The sequence below is a fragment of the Colobus angolensis genome, unplaced genomic scaffold, assembly GCF_000951035.1.
Source record: "Colobus angolensis palliatus isolate OR3802 unplaced genomic scaffold, Cang.pa_1.0 Scaffold179, whole genome shotgun sequence".
Classification (NCBI taxonomy): domain Eukaryota; kingdom Metazoa; phylum Chordata; class Mammalia; order Primates; family Cercopithecidae; genus Colobus; species Colobus angolensis.
The window spans coordinates 5,241,599-5,257,487 of NW_012114921.1; the positions used below are offsets into that span (position 1 = coordinate 5,241,599).

At 49.4% G+C, this 15,889-nt stretch overlaps 3 protein-coding genes across 5 annotated transcripts in view; 2 read left to right on the plus strand and 1 right to left on the minus strand.

Moving 5' to 3' along the window:
• The window catches only part of USP35 (ubiquitin specific peptidase 35), a 23,931-nt gene extending 17,273 nt beyond the window's left edge, over positions 1–6,658 (minus strand). The window contains exon 1 of the mRNA XM_011938916.1: positions 6,271–6,658. The gene's annotated coding sequence lies outside the window, so the exon portion shown is untranslated. The remainder of the gene's footprint in view (positions 1–6,270) is intronic.
• Positions 6,613–15,889, plus strand: part of KCTD21 (potassium channel tetramerization domain containing 21) — a 13,233-nt gene continuing 3,956 nt past the window's right edge. Inside the window, exons 1-2 of one of the 3 annotated variants that reach the window (XM_011938915.1) lie at positions 6,819–6,861; positions 8,854–8,986. The gene's annotated coding sequence lies outside the window, so the exon portion shown is untranslated. Of the gene's footprint in view, positions 6,911–8,853; positions 8,987–15,889 lie in introns of all 3 variants that reach the window. The other 2 variants (XM_011938914.1, XM_011938913.1) reach the window with 2 other exon arrangements.
• LOC105509618 (BTB/POZ domain-containing protein KCTD21) overlaps positions 6,811–15,889 on the plus strand; it is a 20,267-nt gene continuing 11,188 nt past the window's right edge. The window contains exon 1 of the mRNA XM_011938912.1: positions 6,811–6,861. The gene's annotated coding sequence lies outside the window, so the exon portion shown is untranslated. The remainder of the gene's footprint in view (positions 6,862–15,889) is intronic.

The following is a 15,889-nucleotide window of genomic DNA, read 5'->3' on the forward strand; positions in this document are numbered from 1 at the left end:
AGCGCCAGGCACTGCTCACGCTCCAGAGGCTGCCGCGCCGCCTCCAGCACGCGCCGAACCAGCCCCTGCTTCACGCTGACCGGGTATGACGACGTCACCACCGCCTCCAAGATCTTGTCCATGGCGCCCGCGCTGCGGAGGACAGGGAGCAAGGTCACAGCCCGACAACGGCGGGGCTCAAGAGTTCCCGGTGCAGTCCCCGAGTGCTGAGACTTAGGGCAAGCAACTCAAACTTTCTGGGCCTCAGGTTTCTCATCTGTGAAATGGGGCAAGGACGTCATTTCACTAGCAAGCTATCCTGATGAAGTAAAGCACAACACTTGGCACATAATAAACGCCAGGGGCCTGTGTGATGGCTCACACCTGTCATCCCAGCACTGTGGGAGGCCCAGGCAGCAGAATCCCTTGAGCCCAAGAGTTCAAGACCAGCCTAAGCAACAGCGAGGCCCGTCTCTACAAAAAATACAAACTACCCAGGAGAGGTGACGCACACCTGTAATCCCAGCGACTCTGAAGGCTGAAGTGGGAGGCTCACTTCGGCCTGGGAGTTCAAGGCCGCAGCAAGTGGCGATCATCCCACTGCACTCCAGCCTAAGCAACAGAGGCCCTGTCTCAAAATAAATTAACCCCAGGGACTTGAAGATATGGTTGCTAAGCACCTTTAATCGCACAAAGTCTACCTGAGCCCCCTCCCCATCCTTACCCCTTTGCTCCTCTCTCCCCAGGCCTCCCTGGTGACCCTGTCCATTCTCAGGGCAAGTAGGAGCGGGATCTAGAAGCTGCTGTCCAGAGTCTCAGCCAAGTCATGCCCACCGGGGAGATGAGATGGGGCGGACACAAAAAATCACACCTCTGTGGAGAAAGGGCAAGAGGCCCTAAGGAAGAACCGACAGAGGTCCCAGAATCCCTGGCACTCCTCCTTTCTGCCTCAACTCCCTGCTCCCTCCCCAGTGCCCTACCCCTCGGCTAGACTCCACTTCATGTGTGTGCTGTGCCTTCTGCCTGACACGTCCTTATCTCCTGGGCCCCCCACAACCACCATGCTGTCACACAACCAAGCAAGCGTCTTTTCCTTCAAAGCCTAGCTAAAGCACCTGTCCTCAGGTGCAGAACCATTTCTTTACTTCGATGTATAACCCCAATCTAGGCAGGACCTGATATTAGACTCAGCATATAGTAGGTGTTTAAACTTATGGGCTCAGTAAAAACTACTCTTATGCCTGAGAACTGGAGCTAGAGCGTGGACAAGCCTTAAATTTCCTGGATAATAAACTGGAAAGTTTTATTCAGAATCACAGATATTCTGGAACCCCAACTATGTACTAGGCCCAGTGAGCTCCCTGCTCTGTTCTAGTTCTCAGCTGTGACCTAACCTCCATTGCTGCACGTGTTACGATGCAAAGGGCCCATTTGTTTAAATATCTGTCTCTCTCACCAGGCTGTGAGCTCTACCAGGAAAGGACCAGGGCTTATTAGTCTGTGGCTAGCATCTCTCATGCCAAGAGTGTGTGCCTCTGAAGAGTTCACTGTTGGTTAGAGGTTGTAGCCATGGCAGGGATCAGTGGTTCCCAAATCCTGGCCTGGATGCCTCAGAAGCACCTGGGCACCTGCTACAAGTTCAGATGCAGCCGGGCGCGGTGGCTCATGCCTGTAGTCCCAGCACTTTGGGAGGCCAAGGCAGGCAGATCACTTGAGCCCAGGAGTTCAACACCAGCCAGGGGTGGTGGCGAGCCCAGGAGGTCAAAGCTGAAGTAAGGCAAGATCGTGCCACTGCACACCAGCCTAAGTGACAGAGTGAGACCCTGTCTCAAAAAAAAAAGAAAAAGAAAAAGAAAAAGTTCAGGGTCCATCCTAAGCTTCCTGAATGAGGAAATGAGGGAAATGATGTGTTCAATTCTGTTGTTTTGTTTTGACTCTTTGAATGCGGCTCACCTGGGATACATTCTGGTTCCCATAAAGGTTACTTAGGCTCTCTGAGCTGGGCACAAGGAAGTTCTCAGAAAATGTCAACTCCTGCTGCTTTAGAAGCAAAGTCCTTGCCTTGAAGGAACTTCCAGTCTGATGCGGGAGGCAGAAATGTTTGTAAGGGTGCCCCTGCAAGGCATAATCTCAAAAGGCCTATAAAGTGTCTTTAAAAACTGGTCTCCCAGCTGGGCACAGTGGCTCATGCCTGTAATCTTAGCACTCTGGGAGGCCGAGGTGGGCGGATGGCTTGAGCTCAGGAGGTTGAGACCAGCCTGGGCAACGTGGCAAAACCCCGTCTCTACCCAAAAAAAAAAAAAAAAAATTACATCAATTAGCCAGGCACAGTGTCTCACACCTGCAGTCCCAGCTAGTTGGGGCTGAGATAGGAAGATCACTTGAGCTTGGGAGGCAAAGGTTGCAGTGAGCTGAGATCACGCCACTGCACTCCAGCCTGGATGAGAAAGTGAGTTCCTGTTTCAAAAAAAAAAAAAAGAAAGAAAATTTTTTTAACTCTCCCATCAGTCCTGGTCCCCTTTCTAGACAGTGCCTATGATAAGGCAGTTGCTGTGGCCGACCTCCCTCACACACACAGTCCATCCTCCCAGACCCCTGGGATGGCTACTGGATTTCATATGCTTTCAACCCAGGATGCCAAGAAATCCTGGCACTCAGGCAGCCAAGAAGAAACCCGAATCCATGAGGCACTGGCATCATGTGTGAAGCAAGAGGGCACAGGGGCAAGCAGAAATGGAGTTCTGGGGACAGGGAAGACTGTGGTAGCAGAAAGAGTACCACAAAGAGTGGAAAGAGTATCAGACTAGGAATGAGGAGTCCTACATTCTAGCCCTGACTCACTGTGTGACCCTCAGTAATCATATCCATGAGCCTCTTTTCTGTAAAATGGGGACAAATGATATTAGACTGAACCACACGAAACTGAATGATCAAATGTTGGCAATTTCATGTTGCTCTACCTAATACCACATAAGGCTGGCAGCTGACAGTTCAAATAGAGCTGCTCCATGAGAGCTCTGGTCTCCAAGGCCAGCCAGCAGCCTCTGCTCAGTCTGTGGCCTGGTCACAGCAAGCAAGCCCTGCCCACCTGCCCCAACGCCCACGCAGGCAGTCTGAGGACGGCTGTCACCATGGTCACCAGCAAACCCACTCAATATCTTGGATGCAGTCACACAAAAGGGTTTTGGAGGCTTGCACCTCACCTGGCCCCATTAGGCCAGGGAAGGCAGGACAAGGCCAGCTATCCCACTGGCAGGAATGGGGAAAGTGAGGCTCAGAGAGGTAAAGGAACATGGCCTTGGCAAGGCAGGATTAGAATCTGCACTCTGCCTCCCTCAGGAGGGCTGGATTAGCCTGCTAAGCCCCGGGTGGGGAGATGGCCTGTCCATGCTGGCTCTGACTCAAAAGACAGCTGCCCAGCACCAACCACAGCAGCAAACAGCAGCCGTATCCTCCCCCAGGAGAGCCTGCATTAAAAGCATAAGACACAGGTTTTCTGCTTCAAAGTCATCAGGTGACCTTGGGCGAGTCCCTGCCCGGCTTCTTAACCTTCTCATCTGGAAAATGGGGACTAGTCCAAGCCTGCCATTCACAGGGTTAAGACAAAGTATAAAAAAGATGAGGGCCGGGCAGTCATGAGTCTATTTTTGGGCCACCTGGCACTGACGGGAGACACAGACACTGTTAGGGAAAGGAGACAAAGAGACACGCACTGCTGATCCCGCTGATTCTCCAAGGCACTTCCTCCATTAGCCCTCGCTGCCGCCTCGGTGTTCCCAGCCCCATGCAGGATCAGTCCCCTTGACTTCTCTCCTGGACTAGTGCAGTGGCCTCCTAACCCATCTCCCAATTCCCTCCCTCAATCCAACCTCCAACAGAGGCATGTGTCCTGGAGAACGAGTCCAGGCTTCGAGTCTAGCCCAGCTATCATGGAGGCAGGTGTTCTTTCACCTCTGATCCTCGGAATGCCCAAATAGAAGGTGACTACCTGCCTACGCCTTAGCCTTTCCCAGCCAGCGCTGCTGCTCCTCCCAAGCCCTTGCCTCATACCCCTCGCCCTACCGGCATGACAGCCTGAGGGGGGTCCCAGCAACACCAGCACACTCCACAGCACGCAGTAAGCACTCAGGAAAATCCCAATCCCTCCGCCAAAAGGCCCAGATCCCTTCACTGTTCCTCTCAGATGACCCTCAGCGTCTCTGCTGATTGTTGACTGATCTCTGCTCCTGCATAGTGAAGCCTGACTTATCTCCATCACCCCAAAGCACCCAGTGTGTGTGTACACAACTCCAATGCCAATGCTCAGCCCCACTGCCACGCCCTGGGCCCCCGCTCAGGCTTCATCATCCCTCCTCGGTCTCTCCAACCCACTCTGCAGCATCGTCAGATGGAGTTTATTACACGGTAAGCGCCATTCCGCCCATGCCCCTGCTCAGAACTCTCAACACTCTCCAGCCCCTTGGACCCAGAATAAGATCCAAACTCCTAAGCCGGACATGCAAGCCCTTTCTGTGACACTCAGCTAATGTGGGGCAGGGATGGAGATGAACTCAAGCGACATTGTTCAGTGGAGACTCTGCAGACATTGGGGCAGGGGGCTTTTTCCTGACTGCTACTTTGCACAATGTCCTCTCTACTAAAAAAGGGCCTCTCCCTCTTCTCTCCTGAAAAATTCTGACTCACCCTTCAATGCCCAGGTCACATGCCCTCTCCTCTGGGAAGCCTTTCTTTTTCCCTCCACAATTCAAGTGTCTAAAGTTCTGGCCTCCAAGGCCCTCTTAGCTATCCTCATCCCTCTGCAGTGTAACTGGAGTCCACGTCTCTGTCTCCCACCACGCTGGGACCTCCCTTGGCAGAGGTCCAATCCCTGTCTCTGAGCCCAGTGCCCAGTACAGAACCAAGGACTGAGGTGTCAGTGAAGGTGCATCAAGCAACTCATGTGAGACATGTGACAGCAAGATGAGAGAAAACCAAGGATGTGACCAGAAAAGTACCTTCCAGAAACTGGCCTAAACTTTGGTCCAGTCACCGCCCCCTCCTTTGCCCAGGCCTGGTCTTGCATATCAAAAACCCTGAAAATCTTAAACATCAGCCAAGAAAGCCCCTACAGAGGTCACTGGACTGGACTGAGGCTTTAGCCATTCTAGAAATCATTCAAACCACCAAAGCAAAAGCACAAAATAAAAAACCAAAACAAAAAAAAAAAAAAAATCTGTTCCTGGTTAGCCTTCAGGTCAAACAAAAGCTCATGGTATCTCCTAGGACCTGAAAAGAAGGCTTCATGGTGTTACTCAACCTCTCCCTGCTCCAGGTCAGAGCAGCCCCTCCCAGCCCCTGCTCAGCACCTAAGAGCTGAGGCGCTCATTTCCTCCCCTGTCTGACCCTCGCAGCCAGCCTCCCTCCTTTGACTCCCCTGGGAGCCAGAGCTGCCTGGGGGTACCAGGCTGCCCCTCCCGACACTAGGTGGTGCCCTCCATCTCCGGTCCCTCAGGTGTCTGAATGGCAGCATCTCTCTAGGTATTTTTTAACTGAACTTCTACCCAAGGCAACCCTGGGAAGAAGTGCTTCACCCTACTCTGGGAGGCCCATGTCTGGGCCACCAAACTGTCTCCTGGAAAAAAAGAAAAAAGGGTTTCACTGGTAAAAAGCAACTGCTCTAGCTTAAAGGATAAGGAGGAGAGACAAGGGAAGAAAGCAGGAACAGCTATTCCTCCTCAGGAACCCACCACACACACCTATACCTGCGGGGCCACCCCTCACAAACCTGTGAGGGCCGCACTCCACCCCAAGCTTTCTGGAAGGAAGTGCACCAAGCTGACACATCAGGGTCTCCGGTTTGCAAGGGCCAGGGCCATAAGCGGGGCTGGGGGAGGGTATCCCAGGGCCCAGCATACTGAGAATAGGAAAAACCCATTCCAAACAATGGTGGCCTCGGGCCCCCTAGTTTGTGCCCCAGCTCGGCCACCTGCCTCCCTCCAGTGCACCCGCGCCCAGCTCACGCTTGAGCTGGAGGGCCCCACGAAAAGCCAGCGAGCGAATGGACTGGGTCCTGGGTGCGAATGTCCTCTTACCTGAAAGGGGAGGGAGCAGGATCACTTCGACATACAATAGGAGAAGGAGGGGGTTAATGCCCAGAGAGGAGTAGCTGCTCGCCCAAGGTCACACAGTGAGGCCCAGGATGCACCCACATCTCCCGAATCCCAGCCCTGGGCTCGCAAGTCCAGGGTTCTCGAAACGCCTGGGTGCAGACACCGCCCCCCAAAGCCAGACACACGCCCCCAACCCCCTTACCTCCCGGACCCTGGTGGGCCCTGCCACAGAGCCGGCTGCTGGGCGGGGCGCTCAGGCCGGGCAGGACAGGGCTGGGCCCGGCTAGGTCAGGGCTGGTCCTCTGCTCCCCCCAGGGTGGGGACGCCCTCAGCCAGGTCCCAGACGGAAGAGATGCTGCTTCCACTGCAAAATCCAGTCTTCCCACCCCGCCTGGCACAAGCCTCTATGCATCCAGGGAGCCCGACTGTGCGGCGCGGCCCCGGGGCTGCGAGACGAAGCGTGGGGAGGGGCGAGGTGCTGTAAATTGGGCGGAGCCGGAGCGAGGGCCACCCCGCGAGCTGCCACTCTGACCGCGTCCCCTTTAAGGCCAGCCAGCCGGACACTGGCGGGGACGAGGCGGGGCGCAGAGCAACTCGCAGCAATGTCTCCTGGGAGATGGAGTTCGCTCTCGACGCAATGAGCTGCGAGGAGCCCAGAGAGAACTACCAGTCCCGGAAGGCAGCGCGCGGACTCCGGACTGCCACGCCCCTGGGCTGGGCTCCGACCCTCCGCCCTCCTCGCAAAGCTGAGCTGGCCGCTCGCGGAGGGGAGGCTGCAGAGCGAGGGCAGGAGGTGGGTGCGGTGCGGCCGGGGTCGCAGGGCTCGGGGACTACCGACGAGGGTACGTGGGCCCACTGGGCACCTGTCTTACCATGAGACTAATCTATCCCAGCCTCGCCATTCCCATCTGTGAAATGGGGATGGCAGCGCCTGTGGATGCGGGGGAGGGGGCGCGTTTCGGCGCGAGGTGAGCCGAAGGGGGCAGAGTTCTTAGAGGGGTGGGACTGGTGGGAGGAGCTAGGGCGGATGGTGATAGTCGGAAAAGCCCGGATAATGAGGGTCCGGACTGTGGGAGGAGTCCTTGGTGGGTGGGGCAGGGAGGGGCGGGGCATCTGGGTCGGGGTGGGGCACTTGTCAGGTCGGAGTCGGGGCACTAGGACTGGGGAGTGGGTGCGGAAAAAGCCAATGAGGCCAGCCTGGGTGGGACTGGGGAAGGAAGGGCGGAGACACCGATGACAGGGAACTCGCCCCGGTCTGGAGAGCCCTGGGCCGGCAGCGCTGTGGCGGCGTGGGCAAAAGCCTGTGATGCATACACCTCCCTTTACTGACTGGAAATAAAGAGTCCATCCCCGAGCTCAGTGCGGCACACCCGTGATCTCCTTGACCTCTTACGCCCTGGAAAGTAGAGGCGTCACCATAGCGGTTGACGGGTGAGGAATGTGAGGCTCAGAAAAGCGAAGGGACTTGCCTAAAACCAGTCAGGACTCCTTACTTCAAATACGTTGCTTTTTTCCCTGCACTCGGGGAGGCAGGGGTTTAGCTTGGCATGGCAGGCAGGAAAGAAAGAAAAGTTTTGATGCCCTGACCTTCGCAAATTTTCTGGCAAGACCAGTCCCCCCAACCCTTCCGAATGGCAGCCTGTAAGGCAGCCCTCCTATGGTACTGTGAGGATGAAATGAGATGGATTTGAAAAGTGTTTATAACTTACTGTTTGGTGGAGACGGTAGGAAGAGAGCAGTTTTTGTTTTTTTTTTTTTTTGAGACGGAGTCTCGCTCTGTCGCCCAGGCTGGGGTGCAGTGGCCGGATCTCAGCTCACTGCAAGCTCCGCCTCCCCGGGTTCACGCCATTCTCCTGCCTCAGCCTCCCGAGTAGCTGGGACTGCAGGCGCCCGCCACCTCGGCCGGCTAGTTTTTTGTGTTTTTTTAGTAGAGACGGGGTTTCACCGGGTTAGCCAGGATGGTCGAAGAGAGCAGTTTGAAATGGGGTGCTGGTGCCTGAGGAAAAGCACAAGTTGAAGCGTGAGAGTGAGCTGAAAAGGTGAAGGAAAGTTCTGGAAGAGGTTAGGGGATGGTAGTGGTGGTTGGAGGTCTATGCCAGGTGAAAGAATACCTTGCCATGCCAGATTCTGTGGTGTCCTTCTTCCAGCCCACCTCTCTCTGCTCCTGCCTTTTGCGCAACTCATTCTGGGGTCCCTGTGTCTAGAAGCACCTTTTCTCTCCCTACCTATGGGTTATGATGGTAATAGAGCAGCCTACGGGCTTCTTAGAGATATGGACTGGGCAAGACAGAATTATAGATGCAGCTGTCTGATGTGGGGTGGTCAGGAAGGGGAGGTGAAGAAAGGGTAGTCGTCCTGGGGGCTTCAAGGCAAAGAGTCCTTTCCCCGGTGGGGTAAGGTGGGGAAGTCTCCGACTTACTGGAAGACACAGTAGTCACTCTGAGCATTGTCTTTCTTGAAATTTACCCAGCCACATGCTATCCATTCCCTTACGTAGTGGAAACTCTCCTTGCATTTACTCCCAAGTAATCACCTCGGCCTTGTCACATGCCTTTAGATTTCAGATTGAAAATTCAAGAGAGCATTTCAAAATTAGAAAGTTTTAAAAATCCAGGTGGGGAAAATGGATCTGACTAAACAGGAGAGAAATTTCTTCCTCTTTCCCTATTCTACATGCTTCTGTGGATATAGAAAGGGGCACCCCCAGCCCCAGCAGGGGAGCCAGGCATCCATTTACTTAAGTAAAGTTGGCGGTGGTAAGGGGTTAGAATAAAATTCTCCGGAGATGCAGAGAAGAAATGAATTCCAGCTGAGAGACCTGGCCGATGCATGGGATTTGTCTTCAAGATCCAGGCAGAGGGGATGGCAGATGCCAAATTGCTGAAGTTGATGAGGGCCTGGTTTGGTTGGTCTGTAAAGTAGGTATGTAATAGTATCTACTTCATCTGTGAGATTGAAAGAGATTAACATGTATAAAGTACCTAGCACAGTAATAACTGCTCAATAAATGTTAGCCATTATTCTTACTGTTGTAGTGTTTGTTATTGTTAGGATCATCATCTGCCCAGGAACGTGCCTAGGGCTGCACAGCTAGTAAGGGGCAGGGGATGATTCAAATACAAACCCAGGTAATGCCGAATACTATGCATGGTCTGCGCCTACCCCACACAGCCTCTCCAGTTCTTTTTTTTCTTTTTCTTTTTTTCTTTTGAGACAGGGTCTTGCTCTATTGCCCAAGCTGGAGTGCACTGGCGTGATCTCGGCTCACTGCAGCCTGACCTCCCAGGCTCAAGCAATCTTTTTTTTTCTCTATAGAAACGAGGTCTCATTATGGTGTCCAGGGTCGTCTCTCAAACTCCTGAACTCAAACGATCCTCCCACTTGGGCCTTCCAAGTGCTGGGATTACAGGCATGAGCCACTGTGCCTGGCCTCTCTCCAGTTCTTTCTGCCCATCCTTGACATTTCTGAGGCCCAGGAGTGGACTTTGTCAACATTCACAGTGAGTCATGACAGGAGTTTCTTTCCTGCCGGGGTACAGAGATTCTGGGTTCATGACGAAGCAGGAAAAACAAGGCCTGAACAGCCATCTTCTCCCAGGCAGAATCACAGCACAGAAGATAGGCAGGCCTGGCCGGGCACAGTGGCTCACGCCTGTAATCCCAGCACTTTGGGAGGCCGAGGTGGGTGGATCACTTGAGCTCAGGAGTTTGAGACTAGCCTGGCCAACATGGTGAAACCCTGTCTCTACTAAAAATACAAAAATTAGCCAGCCGTGTGGCATGCTTCTGTAATCCCAGCTATTCAGGAGGCTGAGGCAGAAGAATCACTTGAACCTGGGAGGTGGAGGTCACAGTGAGCCGAGATCATGCCACTGAACTCCAGCCTGGGTGACAGAGTGAAACTCTGTCTCAAAAAAAAAAAAGGCCTAGTGGTGTGGTTTCTGTGGGTGGTGAGTCTATCCAGACTGCCCACCCAGGCTTAGATTCTAGCTCCTCCACCACTTAGCCCTGGTTGGCATCCTCACCCTTCAAAATTCAGCAACACTCGGGAAGGAAAATTATGAACTTTTCACACTTCTAAGTAGTAGTAGTTAATCTGTAACTTACTAAGTTTGGCTATTTATTGGGGTCTGGCACTGTGACTGTAACTTTACATCTATTGGCCCTATAAAGGAAGTGTTCTTCTCCCTTCTTTTAAAGTACAAATATTTTTAAAATTTTCAAGCTTACATTAAAGCTTAAAGTACAACCCTTAACCTAGATACGCCAATTCACAATTTGCCAATTGTGCTTTTACACAAACACACACTTTTTTGGCCAAATTGTTTAAAAGTAAGTTACAGACATGTTGATTGACGTTTGACCCCTAAATTCTTCAACATGTATCCCCTGATAAGGACATTCTACTACATAACCATAATACATTATGCGTAATAAGCAAGAAGTCAGTATTACCCAATGTAATAGTTATTAAAAATTTTCTGCCAGGTGCAGTGGGTCATTCCTGTAACCCCAGCACTTTGGGAGGCCAAGGCGGACAGATTGCTTGAGCCCAGGAGTTCAAGGCCAGCCTGGGCAACGTAGTGAAACCCCATCTCTACAAAAACTACAAAATTTAGCAGGATGTGGTAGCATGCACCTGTAGTCCCAGCTACTTGGGAAGATCACCTGAGCCTGGGGATGTCAAGGCTGCAATGAACCATGATTGCGCCACTGCACTCCAGCCTGGGCGACAGAGTAAGACCCTGTCTCAAAAAAGAAAAAAAATTATAATTGCCCAAAAATACTTTATATAGTTTCTGGTTTTTAAAATCAGATCCAGTCAAGATGTACATATTGCATTTTATTATATCTCTTTTATCAACTCATTTAATCTAAATAGAGCCCCTTGGCATGGTGGCTTATGTCTGTAATACCAACATTTTGGGAGGCCAAGACGGGCGGATCACTTGAGGTCAGGAGTTTGAGACCAGCCTGGCCAACATGGTGAAACCCCATCTCAACTAAAAATACAAAAATTAGCCGGACATGGTGGTGAGTGCCTATACTCCCAGCTACTCGGGAGGCTGAAGCAGGAGATGCTTGTACCCAGGAGATGGAGGTTGCAGTGAGCCGAGATTGTGCCACTGCATTCCAGCCTGGGCAACAGAATGTGACTGTATCTCAAATAAGTAAATAAATAAATAGAGCTTCTCCACCTATTTAAATATGTTTGATTGGTTTATCAATTATTAGATTCGGGTTAGATTTGAGTTTTTGGCAATATGTGTACTTACTGCATGTCAGGAGGATATGATGTCAGGGTCTTACTATCCATGAATGCTACATTTGATTATTAGGTAAGATCATGGCAACCTGATCTCTCTTATCGTAAGGGTACATTTTTCTCTCTTACAATTAATAAGTAATCTGTGAAGTGATTCTCTGAGTCTGTTATAATTATGTGTTCCTGATAACCTTTCACACCACATCCTCGGATGATCCTTGCTTGAATAGCAACACTGAGGGTTGCAAATTGGTAATTTTCTAATTCTACCATTCCTTCTGTGTTTATTAGCTAGTATTCTTTTTTATAGAATAAATTTTCCCTGTCTCTATCTTTCTCACTCCCTTCTTCTCACCCTCTCTTTGGGGAATAACATTATGGACTCCTGTTTTTTGTTTGTTTTTGAGACAGAGTCTCACTCTGTTGCCCAGGCTGGAGTGCAGTGGTGCGATCTTGGCTCACTGCAACCTCCACATCCCAGGTTCAAGTGATTCTCCTGCCTCAGTCTCCCAAGTAGCTGGGATAACAGGCACGGGTCACCCTGCTCAGCTTTTTTTTTTGTATTTTTAGTAGAGATGGGGTTTTGCCATGTTAGCCAGGCTGGTCTTCCAACTCCTGACGTCAGGTGATCCGCCTGCCTCGGCCTCCCAAAGTGCTGAGATTACAGGCATGAGCTACCGCACCCAGCCTGGACTCTTGTTTGTTTTTTTTGTTGTTGTTGTTCGTTTTGTTTTTGTTTTTTTAATTCATTGGTCTATATGAAGTCACCTTGAACTTTTCCTGTAAAAGTCCAGGAATCATCAGTTTCTCCAGGAAGCCCTGGTTTCTTTTAGAAGAGATGATGACATTCGGAAACAAAGATCCAGGGCTAGGTGTGTTTATTGCTACTGGGTGTCATTTCTAAGCTTTATGAGTGAGCACAGCTAGGAAATGATGGATAAGTGATTGATTAATAGATGATAGATGGACAATTTTCATTACTCGGTACGTTTATTGTTACAACAGCTAGTCCCCACCGACAGGATTGCATGGTAAGTCATTTCACTATGGAAGTAATGCTGATTATGGAAGTGGACAGTAATGTAGGAAAAAAGGAAACTGTACAGAAAAGAGCCTTTGCCTACTCCAGGTCGCCATGAGTATACAGGCTGTTGGCTAGGCCCTCTGTGGCTGGGTTGAGCTTCCTGCCGAAGACCTCTAAAGGACTGGTTCTCTGAAGGGTGTCCAAACCAGAACTTCCCAGACGCCATGACTCTGAGATCAAGAATGCACATGAAGCCCTGGGCAAGGGATTCACACTCTTTGGGTCTGCTTTAGGTTGTCTTTGAAATAAAGACAATGTGATCAGTCCTGCCTGGGTCCCAGAGTTGTAAAGATCAATATATTTATCAATATGTTTATTTTTAAACATTGCTAGTTGTGTCTCTTCACATTTGTTACCAAATTCCTTCTCTTCTCATTGTTTTAAAACCATAGAGTGAAATGTCATTGCTTTATAATCTGGTTTTAATACATTGTGCTAAGATGTCTTATTCAAATATTCTTTCAGGTTATCAGTCATCAGTGCTTCCAGATTAAAATTTTAATTATTCAAATCTTTTTTGAAAAATACTATTGAGATTTGGATTAGGACAACATAACAACTATAATTAATTGGGGGGTGGGCGGGCTTTGGAATAAGGCCTGGCTCTGTCACCCAAACCAGAATGCAGTGGCACGATCTTGGCTCACTGCAACCTCCACCTACTGGGACAAAATCAATTATTAAAATAGAAGAAGTTCCTATAGCTATTATCACTAGGGAAATTACAATGTTTTTAACCCTGGCCAACAGCTGGGGACAAATCTAAAATGTATATTGCTTATTATATCACAGTATCACACAACCCCTCCCCCGAGTGCGAGGCGGTGACTATGCAGACGTGAGACATGCAGTTGCTCTCAGCCCACAAACTAGGCAGTGGTTCCCAAAAAAAATTGTTTTGTCACCCACAGTATGAAGATACTGTGATCCAGTTCATGGACACACAACTGAAACAAAAGGTTCACAACAATATATAATTGGTCACAACCCACTTAACTGTATTGATGTCGTGACTTGCCAATAGGTCACAACCTTCATTTTTTTTCCTGTTTATGGAGATAAAACTTACGTATGGTAAAATTTACCCCCCTTTTTTTTTTTTTTAAATTGAGACACAGGTCTCACTATGTTTTCCAGGCTGGTCTTGAACTCCTGGGCTCAAGTGACCCTCCTGCCTTGGCCTCTCAAAGTACTGGGATTATAGGCATGAACCACCCCAGCTGGCCAAAATTCACCCTTTTAGATGTGTACAGTTACATGAATTTTGACAGCCTTTATAAAGACATTTGACCACCACCACATCATATTCCTTTGGTGCCAACCTAATAGAATATTCCCATCACTCCAAAATATGCCTTGTGTTTCTTTGTAGCCAGTCTTTTCTCTCCAACCCAGCCCCGGGAATTCACTTAATCTGATTTCTGTCTTTATAGTTTTGCCTATGCCAGAATGTTATACAAATAGAATCATGCACCATATAACCTTCTGAGGCTGACTTCTTTCACTTGATGTAATGCTTTTGAAATTCAGGTATGTGGTAATGTCTTTTAGTAGTTCCTATATATTGCTGAGTCATATTCTGTTGTATGGATGTACTACAATTTGTTTATCTGTTTACATTTTAGTTGTTTCTGAGTTTGGGCAGTTATGAATAAGCTGCCATAAACATTCACATACGAGTCTTTGCATGGACATATATGTCTCCATTTCATGGCTGAAATATCTAGGAGTAGGGTCATTGTCATGGGATAATTATATGCTGCATTAGTCCATTCTCAGACTGCTAATAACGACATACCCGAGACTGGGTAATTTTTAAAGGAAAGAGGTTTAATTGACTCACAGTTCCACAGGACTAGGGAGGCCTCAGGAAACTTAAAATAATGGCAGAAGGGGAAGCAAACATGTCCTTCTTCACATGGCAGCAGCAAGGAGAAGTGCCAAGCAAAGGGGAAACCCCTTATAAAACCATCAGATCTCTTAAGAACTCACTCGCTATCACAAGAACAGCATGAGGAAAACCACCCCAATGATTCAGTCATCCCACCTAGTCCTGCTCTTGACACATGGGGATTATTACAATTCAAGGTGAGATCTGGGTGGGGACACAGAGCCAAACCATACCATATGCCAAACTGTTTTCAACAGTGGTTACCATTTGCCAGCAGTGTATGAGGTTTCCATTGTTCTGTGTACTCACCTTCATTTGGCATTGTCAGTTTTCATATGCGCCACTGTAATAGGTGTATAGTAGCGTGTAATTGTGGTTTCAGTTTTCATACTGTAATGACTAATGATATTGACCATCTTTTCATGTGATTGTCAGTCATCTACATATCTTCTTTGCTGGAGTATTTGTTAGATCTTTTGTCTGGTTTTTTTTTTTTGTTTTTTTTTTTAAGTAGAGATAGGGTTTCGCCATGTTGGCCAGGCTGTTCTTGAACTCCTGGGCTCAAGTGATCTGCCCGCCTCAGCCTCCCAAAGTGCTGTGATTACAGGCATGAGCCACTGCACCCAGCTTTGTCTGTTTTTTAATTGGGTTATTTTCTTACTGAGTTACTGAGTTTTGAGAGTCCTTTATATATTCTGGTTAACAGTCCTTTATCAGATAGGTATTTTGCAAGTATTTTCTCCGTGTCTTATTCTTTCATTTCCTTAACAGTGTCTTTTGAAGAGCAGACGTTTTTTATTTGGATGAAGTCTAGTTTATTGATGTTTTTAATGGTTTGTCCCTTTTAGGTCCTATCCAAGAAATCTTTGCCTAATCCACAGTTGCAAAGATTTTCTCCTAGAAGTTGTGTAGTTTTAAATTTTATATTTAGGTCTATGATCTGTTTTGAGTTTATTTTTCATATATGGCATAAGAGATGGACCAAGGTTCTTTTTTTCCCCATATGGATGTCCACTGATCTGCATTTTGATAGAGCCAGGGAAGAGGGCCATGTGCAAAGCAGATCACTGCAGATGGAACGGTGAGTGCTGCCAGAGGGGTTTGTGCAAGGCACCAGGAAGCCCTGAGAGGAGAGCTGTTAACCTACTGGAGATTGGGGACAGCCATACAGAGGTGATGACTCATAGGCTGGGCCTGAAAGGTAGACAGCAGAGAGGGTAGAGAAGGTAGACAAGGGTGGTCTAGGGACAGCAAAGGCAGGGCAGGTGACAGCATGAAGGAGACTGACTCAGTGGTGTCCGGAGTGCGTGGAGGGCAGGGTTAGACATGAGAGGGGAAGAGGAAGGTGGTTTGGGCAGGGCCGGTGCTTCAGGAAGGTCTGCAGACCAGAAAGGAAAGTAGACAGAAGGCAGGGAGCCAAGTGAGGATGTAGGGGTGCAGGGGGCAGGGATGAGGCCTGAGCTCTGGGAGTAGCTATAGGAATGGGTTCAAGGAGACAGTCAAGACAACCTGTAGGGCTGGAGTTGGGGCTGCCTCCCTCAGGCAGTTGGATGGTTGAAAAGAGTTCCCAGCAGAGTTAG